The sequence below is a fragment of the Schistocerca piceifrons genome, chromosome X, assembly GCF_021461385.2.
Source record: "Schistocerca piceifrons isolate TAMUIC-IGC-003096 chromosome X, iqSchPice1.1, whole genome shotgun sequence".
NCBI classification, from domain to species: Eukaryota; Metazoa; Arthropoda; class Insecta; order Orthoptera; family Acrididae; genus Schistocerca; species Schistocerca piceifrons.
The window spans coordinates 382,062,058-382,076,498 of NC_060149.1; the positions used below are offsets into that span (position 1 = coordinate 382,062,058).

Genomic DNA, 14,441 nt, shown 5'->3' on the forward strand with positions numbered 1-14,441 from the left:
TCACGTAACAGTTGGAAGCTGGGAGCAGTGGAAAAACGAACCACAACACCGTGCAGGAGACATAATATAGTGGTTTACTGACAGGTCGAAAACAGATGAAAGTACCAGGTCTGGTGTACTGCCTAGAATCTCTTTAGGGATGATGGCCACAGTATTACACGTTTTTTTTCTGTCAGCATGTGCACGGAGGAAAATTACAGTAGACCCTACAAACCCCGTAGATTCTACTTTTATTCAGACAGCCAAGCAGCTCTGAAATCTCTATCAGCCCCTGCAACTAGATCAAAGGTTGTTGCAGAATGCCATGAAGCATTTTCTTTCGGACATCCATATACAGGATGTTTTAGGAGGAATAGTTGATATTTTAGCAGGTGGTAGTACAGACAAATAAAATTCCATATAAATACGTCCACTTTTTATTGAGTACAGAGATACAGCTGTTAGTACGTAACGCTAACAAAGCAAAGGCAAATGAGGACATTCGAAGTTGATTTTCAAAAATTCACCAACCAGCTTCAGTGCACATTTGACTTCTCTTGATAACACCACGTGTAGCTCTACTGAGGTCGTCTTTGCGTTCCTTTATGAGGGCTGCACTATTTGTAGACTTCGCCTTTAACCATCCCTGCAGGCAAAAATTCAAAGAGATAAGGTCCGAGGACCTTGAAGGCCAAGAAAAGTGCCCATATCTATAGATCCACCTTCCGGGAAATGTTAGGTTTGGATAATGCGTGACCTGACGACTAGAATGTGCAGGAGACCCATCATGCTGGAGGAACATACGCATTCTTGTAGCCAAATGAACTTGCATCTCGGTTCTTAAAATAGTGCAATAGGTGCGCACTGGTTAGATGTAACTCGGCTTGAGGTTAAGGGTGAATCCCAAGCGCATGGCCACGAACAATTGGGAAACTTAATGTCATTGGAACCTTGTTGAAGGACAATGACATGCGATTGTTAGACCAACTGCAGAATGTTCACTTTATAAATACATACATACTTAGCAAACTATATCATGTCACAGCAGTCTTAACCGATACTGCAGGTCACTGCACATAAAATATTAGCTTTAGCCTCTTGGTATGTGTGGAAACAAAATATATTTGCAGAGGTAAAAAGGAGGACTTGGAATTAAAGACATGCTTTTAAACTAATACATGCCACTAAGAAAGGCATCATGAAACTTCTGTTCCTCTTGTTATATCCTGGGGATAGGAACGCTCCTGTTAATGTAGTATGCCAGCCTAGATTACGTCCGTAAGTACTATGGCGACTGGAGCTGTATAAGACTTCCACCAGCACAAACCAACACTAGAACCGTCTATGATTATATTACCAGAAATCGTCTTCACAAATCAATTCCGGTAAATTAACCTACTAAAATGGAGGAACGTCTGGAAAAATATCAACAATAAAATTCTACCAACTAGAGTCAGTGCCGTATGGTGCAATGTTGTAAACGAAACCACACCCTCAGCGGAACAATTATGGAAAATCAAATTGAGACCATCTCCATACTGCGACAAATGTCGGCTTGTAGAAACTGTAGCGCACATCATCTTATGTGAAAATAGAATCAGAATTTGGAGCTGGACTAGGAAGAAATTAGCACTATCAACAGAACCTCAGAAAGTCATATACCGATAACGGAAGCTTTACAACCCGACTGGAAATGTTACCCGTCTGCAAAGAATAACAGTTATTCGTGGCTTCTGGGACAGTTTGTGTTTTACGTCGTAACAAGCAGAACTTGGAAGAGTACATGTTTTATATTGCAGAAGAACATTTTACGCTGAAGAAGAATAACAAATATAAGGAATGGTTTCAAATTTTTTTATCTATTGCTTTATGTGGGCTACGAACAGGTGGAGAGTTTTTTTCTTATTAGAAGCAGAATACTATTCTTTCACTTCCTTTTATTCCTGGAATATTCTTTTACGTTGGTTCTAAAATCAGAACTGTTCTAATTTCACAAAACTCCTCCGGCTCCGAAATTTTTTTCATTTGTTGAAAAATATTTGGCTTCCTTACAGACCTCATATACATCCAGCGCAAATAAAATGTGAATATATTTCTGAATAAATGTTTGTTATGTATTTTTCCGTCACCTTTTTCACTGGTATAAGTTATGTTCCACAAGGAACGCACGCCATTGGAGGCGACAATCTGTAATTTATTTTACCTTAATTACTACTTCAATTTTGTTCTACAATTTAAAGGAATATATGAGTGCAAACATGGAATACATGGGAATAATGCAGCTGCTCAGTGACAGGTATGGGGGAGGCATTGAGGCCAGGCTTCGCATCTTCGTCCCCTGCCCTCATTGCCTCCGCCTACCTGGTGCTGAAAGTCTCCTCAAACTTTTTAAAAAAAATAATAGTGCAGTGATCAACATGTCTGTCTAGTAAGCAGGAGGTCCAGGTTCGAAGCCCAGTCAGTCACAAATTTTCATATGCCGTCTTAGCTGTATTTCAACGCGCTGTGACAGTGTGGACGTCAGTCCTTCGATATTTAAGATGCAATTGTTTTTTGAGGCAATAGCCACCAATGTAACGGGCCTTCAACGGCACACAACCCTTAGTCATTGCTTTGTGCCGGCACTAACCCATGTCATATACAGGGTGTTACAAAAAGATACGGCCAAACTTTCTGGAAACATTCCTTACACACAAATAAAGAAAAGATGTTACATGGACATGTGTCCGGAAACGCTTAATTTCCATGTTAGAGCTCATTTTAGTTTCGTCCACCTACGCTCAATGGAGCATGTTATCATGATTTCATACGGGATACTCTATCTGTGCTGCTAGAGCATGTGCCTTTACAAGTACGCACAACATGTGGTTCATGCACGATGGAGCTCCTACACATTTCAGTCTAAGTGTTCATACGCTTTTCAACAACAGATTCGGTGACCGATGGATTGGTAGAGGCGGACCAATTCCATGGCCTCCACGCTCTTGACTTTCATTTATGGGGGCATTTCAAAGCTCTTGTCTACGCAACCCCGGTACCAAATGTAGAGACTCTTCGTGCTCGTATTGTGGACGGCTGTGATACAATACCCCATTCTCCGGGGCTGCATCAGCGCATCAGGGATTCCATGCGACGGAGGGTGGATGGATGTATCCTCGCTAACGGGGGACATTTTGAACATTTCCTGTAACAAAGTGTTTGAAGTCACGCTGGTGCATTCTGTTGCTGTGTGTTTATATTCCATTATTAATGTGATTTGAAGAGAAGTAATAAAATGAGCTCTAACATGGAAAGTAAGCGTTTCTGGACACGTGCTCACATAACGTATTTTCTTTCTTTGTGTGTGAGGAATGTTTCCTGAAAGTTAGGCCGTACCTTTTTGTAACACCCTGGATATGCGAATAAGATTGTAGTTCATATTTAGTCAAATAACGAATGGTCAGTATACAAGTATGCCGGCCGGGGTGGGTGGGCGAGCGGTTCTAGGCGCTACCGTCTGGAACTGCACGACCGCTACGGTCGCAGGTTCGAATCCTGTCTCGGGCATGGATGTGTCTGATGTCATTAGGTTAGCTAGGTTTAAGTAGTTCTAAGTTATAGTGGACTGATGACCTCAGAAGTTGTTAAGTCCCATAGTGCTCAGAGCCATTTGAACCATTTATGGAGTACAGAAGTATTTATGAACAGTAGAAGCAGGATTGCAGCAAACTGATCCCTTAACCAAGTGAAACAGAGTACCTGTGTAATGAGTCATTCCAGCTGCATAGCTGAGGGTAATATTTGTTAAGCAATTCATTGCAGAATTAATGTAATAGCCGCACGATGATCTCTGTAGTCATACTGTATCATTAGCAGCCCGGGAATGGAGTACTATGTTCGTTAAATCGTATTACTCAAGCTGATGCCAAATAAAGAGAAATGACGATGCCACAACACTATCTTTACTTAAGTAGGTAGTCAGCGCTAAATTATGTGGGCCACCATTAACGTTACTGTAAGCAGTTTGACAGCATAACACCACCACAAAACTACTGACAACCTGAGCCATATCAGCACGCAGTTGTAACTCGCAGTGATTACAAGTTGCTGATGTTTGTCAAGAATAACGGAGAGTGCCTCTGAAGTTCCATTTCCATTACGTCTAGGACGGAGAGAATCCTAAATAACAGTAATAGGTCACCCAGCAAAGAGGAGAGTCCACGTATTGTCCCAAGTTCTTGCAGTTTGATATTAATGCAGTTCCCGATAGTTTCACACTAACGGGTTCTTTTGGCTATCGGAATACTCATATGTGAATTACAAAAGTGTAATTGCTAGAACGCTCAACTACCTTAATAACACCTCATTCTGGATTGAATACGACTCGGAAAGCGACGTTAATTTGATGTTTCCATCCATCTCCTAACGTCTTACTGAATGAAGTCTGAAGTGCACACACAGTTGTGTTGCCTGCCGCATGGATTCTGTGAAGTGTTGTGGCAGCTGGCAGTCATTGCTGAATACAGACATCTGCAAATATCCCCACTGCTTTAGGGGAAATCGTCTTTGTTGCATTTTTTCCATACCGTAATTAGCACAATAACATAATGCTTGTTCTGCTGAAGAACTTGATGCCCACAAGTCCTTAAATAAGAATCTCCTAGCGGGAGTAGTGCATGAAAGGAAACAGACTGTTGGACAAAAGAATGGACAGCTCCCTGCTTTTTGCGTTTCCGATAGTGCGTACGATAAGAATCTGGTGTCATATTATGCTTCACAACCTTAAACTGTTTATTTTTTTACTTAATACTAAAATAAAAGTTATGATATGAGAAGAGGAAATGACTGATATGCTTCTCAGGAACTTTAGTTTTTCGTGTTTATTTTCTCACTTCATACTAAAACAAGGGCGTTAATATGAGAAGAGGAAATGAAATATACGCTTCCAAGACATAATATTTCCTTGGGTGCTACTACTGCATACATGAAAGACCTGCAGTTAATTTTTGTATGTTGGATAAATTTTGATAACACCTCACATTCCTTTGTGAGACGGTACCTATTTCCTTGGGATTCAAATAGAGTGGACATTTCATCACTGGTTAATATTCTGAAGACTAATGACATGATACCCGTTGCAATTGCTCCATGGCACCTGTGAGTAGAGTCTCACGTTGGTTACTATAAGAACATGCAGGCAGTGATATCCGCTCACTGCAGTCGGAGCCAAGGTGATTTCTTTCTGTTTATGGCAAAGCGTCTGCTGCAGTGTCCACACGCAGTCAACATAAACAAATCGCGGCGGCATTGGGCACTGCTAATCGCTGCACTTGTCGCGAGCCTCGAAACACGAGCGCACTTTCTCTGCTAACGATACTATGGAGTTAATACATCTTACTTAACGTAATATGCAGGTTGTGGGTTGGGTAAAAATTCAGTTTGTCACTTCCCATCGCATTACAATACTTTAGTCATATTTGATGCAATATTTATTGTTCGTTGTCTCTCTAATGTTAATAGTATTGATTTAGATTGTGCGTGAACACAAAAGCGCGCGCGCGCGCGCCCACACACACACACACACACACACACACACACACACACACACAGAGTCATTGATTCCAGTGAGGGTGACAACTACTGTGTGTTGAACAACACATGCACCAGTTAATTCCCCAGAGGAAATCAAATACTTGGGGTGAACAAAATACTAACACAATCCTGAACGGCTACTCAATCCGTTAAACTCAAATTCCAGACACGTCTGAGTGAAAACCACTACTACTCTGGTCACCGTCCGTTAGCTCAATGAGCTCGGCTGAAAATATTTGCTTCCAAAGGCTTCAACACCCTCTGGTCCTGTCCGATCCTGGAATCACCCAGGCCAAACCAATGAAACACAAGCAAACATGAACTGTGCAAGCAAAGTCAACTTTACCCCAGGTGGTACACAACCCGGCTGTCGACAGGCGGCAGTTGGAATTTCGGATTCTGGGGAGTCCAGGTTAGCACGGCAGAGAATATTAAAGATCTCCTGTAAATTTCCCTACAAGCAAAAAACATACATTTGAAAACTACACGCCGCGCGGGATTCGCCGAGCGGTCTGAGGCGCAGCAGTCATGGACTGTTCGGCTGGTCCCGGCGGAGGTTTGAGTCCTCCCTCGGGGGTGTGTGTGTGTGTGTGTGTGTGTGTGTGTGTGTGTGTGTGTGTGTGTGTGTGTGTCCTTAGGATAATTTAGGTTAAGTACTATGTAAGCTTAGGGACTGATGACCTTCGCAGTTAAGTCACATAAGATTTCACACACATGAGAACTTTTTTCATAACTAAGCATCGATACATTGATCCAAATAAGAAAACTAAATAATCTCTCTTAATAAATCGATCGACAAAAAATTCTCATCATTATTCTTCAAGAACCACAACTAACTAACGAAACCTTGCATTTCAAGAGCAAAATACAACAAAAGGTAGCGAAATGCGTGCCAATCTTTGGCATTGCCTTTCTCAACACAGGTCTATCATCAACTCTGTCAAAGAAATCACAGCCATCAACAGTCGACTTAGGACTATGCTCATTCATAGCCCCAGTAAAAAATATACACCCATCAATGCACATGCCCCACCAACATCGAAAATAAGAAAAACACCAAAAATGTCGAAAATTCTGGAACACACTCGAAAATATTATGAGAAAAATTGACCAAAATGATGTGAAAATACTAATGGGAGACTTCAACTCTGTATTTGGGACAGAAAAAACCTGTAGAAAAATCATTGGTACAAATTCAACACACCGAAACGCTTAGACCAACGGCACACGTCTGACTGATATTTGCCAACAATTCAACCACAAAAGAAAGTCTTCCCACTTTAGGAAAATACCATTTCTCAGGTAACATGCTTGGCTACCAGGTGCAAGCTGCTGTCGTTCGCCTTTCTAGACTCGCTGAAAGCCAGATTTTTAATTCTTTTGTAGTAGAGCTACGCAGGCAGATAAAAACTCAATAAGGGAATCGTAAGATAACGCTCAAGCAAAATTCGTCTTGCTACTTACAGTAACCCTTAGTGTCAGAGCGAAAACCTTACGGTACTGCCAATTTCATAATGCCACTTTTGTTTTCTGCCGACGTATTTTTTGTTGTTGTTAATACATAATGTTATCTATGAAATGCCACATTTTCATAAGACTTGCGAATGATACAGGAAATGAAGTAAATACAGATCTTTTCGAAGTCAAAAGTTTGTAATATCCTATTAATTCATGTTACAATAGGATCAATCGTCTTACAGACACTTAATGCATCGCTACAGTCTGGAACCGCCCGACCACTACGGTTGCAGGTTCGAATCCCACCTCGGGCATGGATGTGTGCGATGTCTTTAGGTTAGTTAGGTTTAACTAGTTCTAAGTTCTAGGGGACTGATGACCTCAGAAGTTAAGTCCCATAGTGCTCAGAGCCCTTTGAACCATTTTTGAACTTAATGCTTTATTAAGATAGACTGCTGTCGTGATGTTCCTGTAGTAAGCTGAATTTAATTTGTATTAGTACAACGAATATTTTATTTGCATTTTCCATTAGTTTTCTAAACACAACAGTAATCATCAAAGAGAAATTAATCAGCAGCTGAATTTTCTTTCACGATATCTAAAACAATCTGACAATGCTGCAGTTGTTTACAAATTCTACGCCCATAGAAACCTACTTGTTTTAACGAGGTCGTTAAACCATGGTAGTTTTAAGAGTATTTTCGTCTAGAAATTAATTGCCTTGACGGTTGGTCGATCAAGAGCAGGAAAGGTAATATTTTACGAATACATGACGAGAGGGACAAGTGCTTGAGAGAGGGCTTTCCTAACAATACAAGTGTCTGAGAGTCGACTTTCCTATCAATCTCCTGGATAGTTTTGTTTCTCAAATCAACAGAGTGAGTTATCATGCAGTAGCAAAGGTGATGTAGTTTTGTTGCTCGACTTTCTTACACTGCGACCGAAAGGTGTCTCAATTGTTGACAACAAATTCCAGCTGTGTTGCACACACCCCTTGGGGCAGAATCTGTAGTCCAAAACACACTTTTGGAGCTATCAAATGTAAAATATTATGTTCACACTACTCTTTGCTCTAGTCTACGTCTTTTGGTGGGGCTCAGCCTTTCATTTCTTCTTAGGAAGTTAACGATAAAGGCATCATAACACGTCACCAGTAACAGTACTGCAATGGAATGCTCAATGAGCGACCTGATGACGTTCAATAATAGTCACTCCGTTGATTTATGTTGTTTCGATCCTACACCAGACTTCTGAACTTTGCCTATTGAATGTAAATGTCGCATGATGGTAAAATGGTAATCTGTCACATATATCAGTAGTTGAGACTTCCTTAATGTGGAAAATCATTCATGCCAGAACGATCTTTGTTTAAACAAGAATATCTTTTTCTGGTGTATTTTTCCCAAAAGCACTCTCCCCACACACAGTTCAAATCTTTCTAGCTGCCTTCTCTACATTCACCCCTCTGTTATACCAAAAGTAAACATTGTGTTGCAGATTTTACACCTTTTTCCACTTGCGACCCAATTTTACAATGCTTAACGGTAGTTCATGATTTTCAGGTATACAAAATCCAATGCTTAACTGCAAGATACTAACTAGAACTTCAAACTCAAAAATGGCATTGATACGTACACTGATAGCGTGGCGCGGTTTTCACATGGGTGGCGCCGGATTTCAGGCGGCAAGTGGCGTCTGGCCGGTAGCCAGTAGCCGCTGCAGCGCGAGGAAACACCCGAGCGTAAGCTGTTATGATCGCGACGCAGCCACGAGCTGTCCTGCGGAATTGTTTCTGGAATACTTGTTATTGCGGGTGGGTAGAATGTTAAGCGAATTGTCTTCGATGTTCAATCAGACTCATAAGTTTAGACCGAAATGAGGTTGGAAAAAAAAAAAACCCATCCTCTGTTGGACATGAACGTGCGACTAAGTTTAGAATGCACGACGATTACCGCAAGACCACGGGCTCACTCCAACAATATTATCTCGGAAGTAGACAACACTTCCTCCTAACACTTCCGCATCTTACAGTGTTTCCAGATTGTGCAGATGGCGGACTTTAATTTGTCAGGGGCGGTCAGTTACATTGGCCACCTTAAGTGAACGACTCAGACTTAGTCTCTGTGGCGGCCGTCCGGCGGTCAGTTTTTTTTTGTCTAAGACTTTACTTGGAAGAGGAGCTGAATGGAATGGATAGTGCTTAAAAACATCAAGATGAACATAAACAGAAGTGAAATTAAGGATAATTTAATGTAGTCTAATTAAAGCGGATAATGCTGGGGAAATTAGAACATAAAATGATCTAAAAGTGGTATAAAAGTTTCACAGTTTGGTTAGCAAAATAACTGACAATGGATGAAGTTGAGATGATGTGAAATTAAGACTAAGAATAGCATGAAAAGTGTTTATGAAAAATATAAATTTGTTAATACTGAATATAAATTCAAATGTTAAGAAATCTTTTTTAACCCGTTTCTGCCTGAATTATTTTTTCTTCTGATTTCTACAGATTAGATGTTTGTGTGTATTGTCATCAAAGAAAAGCAATACAACAATCAAAACAAAAAATAATCAGTAATTGAAACGAAAAAGGGCATAACATATATGTCGCGCTAGGCAGAACATGCATGTTAGGCAGAATATATGACAGCGAGTAAAATAATACACTGAATGTGATTTACATTAAGTTCAGACGACAATACTCGATTTCTGTGATATGGTACAAAACATTCTATGCACAAACCAACACCACATTTGCAGCACATTGTTCTTGGGGTTCCTTTGCAGTTTTCCGCCGCACAGTGTCTTCTTTTTTCTGTGACACCATGGCTACCAGATGATTTGTTTCGTCATACCTAATATCATGCGGCACACTGCTTTGGTTTGAATTAACTGCAGGGCGTCCAGGACCTCTTGGTACTGCAGCATTGGAAGTCAGGTAACATTTCACAATGTAGGGCCGGAAGTGCAGCTGAGGCATATTTATACCAGTCTTTCTATGAAGAAGCCACCCATTATGTATAGAGATATCTAGAAACCATGTAAAAATTGGCCACCACCATTTCTTTCCTCTGACACTCAGTCTATATAATGCTACATTTTCATCCATTCGGTCAGTTCCTCCCATATTTTTATTGTATTCTCCAATTACATTAGGTCGAGGTACAAGTATTCTTCTCTTCTCTTGTCTAGAGTATCGGTCAACGGTGCTGACTGGACTGATACCATGGCTTGTGGAAGCAATTGTTACTGTAGAGTTATCTAGCCATCTGGCAACGATTATTCCACTTTCCTTGCTGCTCTTGTAATCAAAATCTCCTCTCTTATTCCTTTTGGACTTAATATTAGAATGTATGAGATGACACTCTTTAGGCAGACGATTTTCACGAATAGTCAGAGTTGCACCATAACCTCGTTGCTTCAGGTAAATAAACAATGTTTGTGATGTAAACAGGTTGTCAAAATAAAACCTGTAGAGAAGATGTTTGTTCTTTTCAGGAAGAGAATTGATCATTTGAATCAAAGGAGCAGCACTTTTTCCAAATGCTTTCTCATATTTTTCATTCCTCTGAGGATCAACTCCTTGGTATATTTGAAAGTCCACTAGATAACCCATGGTTGTGTTTAGAACCATGCTTTGCACCCATATCTAATGGGCTTACTTTTCAGAAACTGTTTACATCCGTGTCTGCCTAAATACTTTATCATGCTCTCATCGTAAGACAAATGATGTTCATTCTGAAAGTGGAGAGCAAACTTTTTTCTTAGTTTATTTATTATTGGATGAAGTTTCCACATTCTATCATTAGTATCTATTTTTGCGTTGTCACAAAAGTGAATGAATCTCATAATTGTTTCAAACCTGTCTCTTCTCATCGTGCTGTGGACCATTTCATTTCTCATGTCCAATCCAGAATCCCAGTAATTTCTTCTGCTAGGTAAAGGATTTTAGCCAGAAAGAATTAGAATTCCTAGAAAACCTTTTATCTCTTCATATGTTATTTTTGGATCTGAGCAGTTCTTGAACAAAGCGTACTTCGTCTATTCAGTGAAAAGAAATTCAGTTACTTCGTCGTTCCAAAATAATTCGAAGCACTGAACTGGAGACAAGTTTCTGTATTTACCGTAATCACTCTCGGGAAATACAGAACTAACATTACGCAGATTGTCTTTTTTCCAATTTCTGATTACAGTTTTTAAGATCTGTGACTTTTCCTGTTCATCTGGTTTATCATTAGGACAGAAATTAATCTCAGGTTCACCACCTAACCTGTTTTTACTTGCTAAAACCACTTCTGCACCAGCCTGGAGTTGCCTTGGTCCAAGATTATCGACATTTCTTCCCCAGAATCTTCATCGGAATCCACTTTAGCTTCAGGAGGTTCATTAACCCAGATAGTCCTGAATTTTTTTTTTTTTTTCAAAATTGATTTATATCTTATCTACATTCATTCACAAGGTTGTAAGGAAGAAAGTAAAAACAATTTTGAGTATTTATTTTTATTTAGTATTTCCAAAAATGGGCGTCCTTCCAGAAGGACGTCAGGACAATAATGGAACGTGTTTTTAAAGTATATGACATTGCGCAATTAACTTGTTTCGGTTTTTATACTTTCAAATAAACATAAATAAATTTGAATTATAGGCTAAAACAGCTAAAAATACAAAAAACAGAGAAAATAACCTATACATATATTTTATGCACTAGTATGATAAGACAAAAAGCAACAAACATGAAATGGTTCGTCACATTTTATGCCCATAGTAGTAGTTTTTTTGTGGCAACTTTGACATTTCAGCTGCTTCTTCTTTTTTGTTACCTCATCCGTTGGTAATTCAGCAACATAATGTTCTCTTCCATCAAATCTAGAATCTAGTTTTGCTCTCTTACTAGGACGTCCTCTGCTGGTAGTAACTCTTTTGTGACTTTCAAGAATTGCAGTGAAAATTCGACGACGAAATGTCAGATGATCTATGGGTTCTTCGTTGTGCTTGTAAAGATCCCAGGCATTTTGCTCTGCAATGTCTATAAAATGTGCAATGATCGGGAAATACCACTTTTCCCCTCTTATAGAGCATCTATATAGGGATACATTTTGGTCAGCTCGATCTATGCCTCCCATATGAGTATTGTAGGAGTGTAATAAGTTAGGTTGAGGCACGCTAATCCATTTCTTTTGTTCCCTGCAAAATCTTGCTACAGAGCGTAGTGGTTGCACTCTGCTAAAGTTGGTGGCTACAGTAACAACATTGTTATCATTCCAACGTACAATGGAAATCCCGGATGCTGAGTCAGAACAAACTTCATATGATCCTCTATTTTCTTTTATCATTTTTTCTACAGGTGATAGAGTGCAATTCTTAACTCTGTTTCCTCTCATTGTTCCTGTTGCTTCCACGCCCCTCTCTTTTAGGTCATGTAGTAGTTCAACGCTGGTGAAGAGGTTATCAAAGTATATTCGATATGTAACATGTGGAAGTAACTGGTCAACATAAGTCATTACCACACCGTACCCCATACCTTTCGTTTCATAATCCTTACTACACGTTCCAGCTCCTTGGTAGGGTTCGAGCCAAATAATATATCCACCACATGTGCCTCCACACCAAAATTTGAACCCGTATCGGATTGGTTTCCCTTTTATGAATTGTTTGCACCCGTGTCCGAAGTATGGGACCATCGATTCATCGACAGAATGATGCCGCACGTGAGGCGCAAATTGTTTGAATCTATCATTCAGCATACACAGTAATGGGCGGATTTTCGCAAAACGGTCTGATTTATCCAAATTGTCATTGTTGCATACATGCAAATTGGAAAAGATGAAGTCAAATCGATCTCTGGACATGGCATTTGTTAAGAGGTCGTTGTGACTGTCTTTATCTGATTCCCAGTACATCTTTCTGCGTGACACTGTTACATATCCACTTAGCAGAAGTATTGCAATAAACACCAACATCTCATCTTCTGAACAATCACCTAGTCTATTTCTCTTGGCTGCGTACTGATTTGTGAATGTGACCATCATTAGAAGCACTTAGTTATCAAAAAACTGTTGGAAATATTCAAGCGGTGTTCACCCTTTCTTCATTCCAACTATGAACATTAGAGGCCATACAGGTGTTGGATTAACAATCTCACCACTTTTCCAGTTATATTTCTTGAGGTTTAGAACTTTATTCTTAGATAGCCTTGCTGGTTTGTTTGTGGTTGTTGTTGTTATTGTCGCTGTTTTTGTACTGCTGGAGGGTCCTGGAACATCATCAGAGGTGAAGGATTGTTTCCTTGTTGCATTCACAGCATTACCATTGGTAAAAATGGCCAAATCACAAAGCGCAGTAGCATTGAGCTGACTTGCTGGTAATTTATCTACAATTGCATTTTGTAGATTAACCATTACCATAAATTTCAGTACTTCAACATTATAATCAACCACAATTTAAACAAATTGTATTATAATTTGCAGTAAAAAAAATGATACTTTCCTCTTATTCCAAGACATAATCTCACTCACAAAAGTCTTCCATACTTGAAGCACCAGTCAATGACCACTTAATGTTTGCAACTGACTGAAACCTACCTAAACATGAACAACAAAGCCTCCTTATCTGAAAGCCATACAACACTCCAAACAAAGGCATTGTTGCCAACGAGAGAAAACAATGACAAGCTGTTCTGTGACATATATGTTACGCTAGACAGAAATGGGTTAAGGCAGTTGTATTGTAGCCTTGTTCAGAAGTGAACTCTGACAATGAATAGTTCAGACAAGGAGAGAATAGAAACTTCTGAAATTTGGTGCTGCAGGAGAATGCTTAAAATTACATGAATAGATCAAGTAGTTAATGAGGAGATACTGAATGAAATTGGAGAAAAAAGAAATGTATGGCACAACTAGACCAAAAGGAGGTGTTGCTTGATACAACACATTCTGAGACTTCAAGTAATAGTCAATTTGTTTGGGGGCTAGGGGTTAAAGGAGGAGCTGCAGGAAGACCAAGGTTTGTCTACAGAAAGCAAGTTCAAATGGGAGAGGTAGCTGTAGTAACGTGGAGATGAAGAGTCTTGCACAGGATAGTTGGATCGAACCAATTTGTGTGTGGAAACCACAACAGCTGACTGGAAGAAGTTACCCAAGTTAAACAGTGTAATATCCTAAGATTTACAGTGGGAAAATTTTCTGTAAACCATGTGTGGAGTGCACTTTTGATGACTGCATTTGTATTTCACGGAGCATGTGATAGAGCCATATGGTAGTTGTATATGGAGCCAATCTATATATAAGCTAATGTTTCTGATAGAGGCAAAATGTTGCTACTTCCTTTACATAGAATGTTTGGTGTTTGTGTCACTTTTTTCACACTTGACTCAAAGCATGATGACACAATAGTACTGGCAAACTGAAGTTTCATAACTTTTACTGCAAAGTTTT

General features: G+C 39.7%; 1 protein-coding gene across 2 annotated transcripts in view; it reads left to right on the forward strand.

Annotated features, from left to right (window-relative positions):
• LOC124723116 (set1/Ash2 histone methyltransferase complex subunit ASH2-like) overlaps nucleotides 1-14,441 on the forward strand; it is a 199,982-nt gene that overhangs the window by 54,873 nt on the left and 130,668 nt on the right. The window lies entirely within an intron of this gene.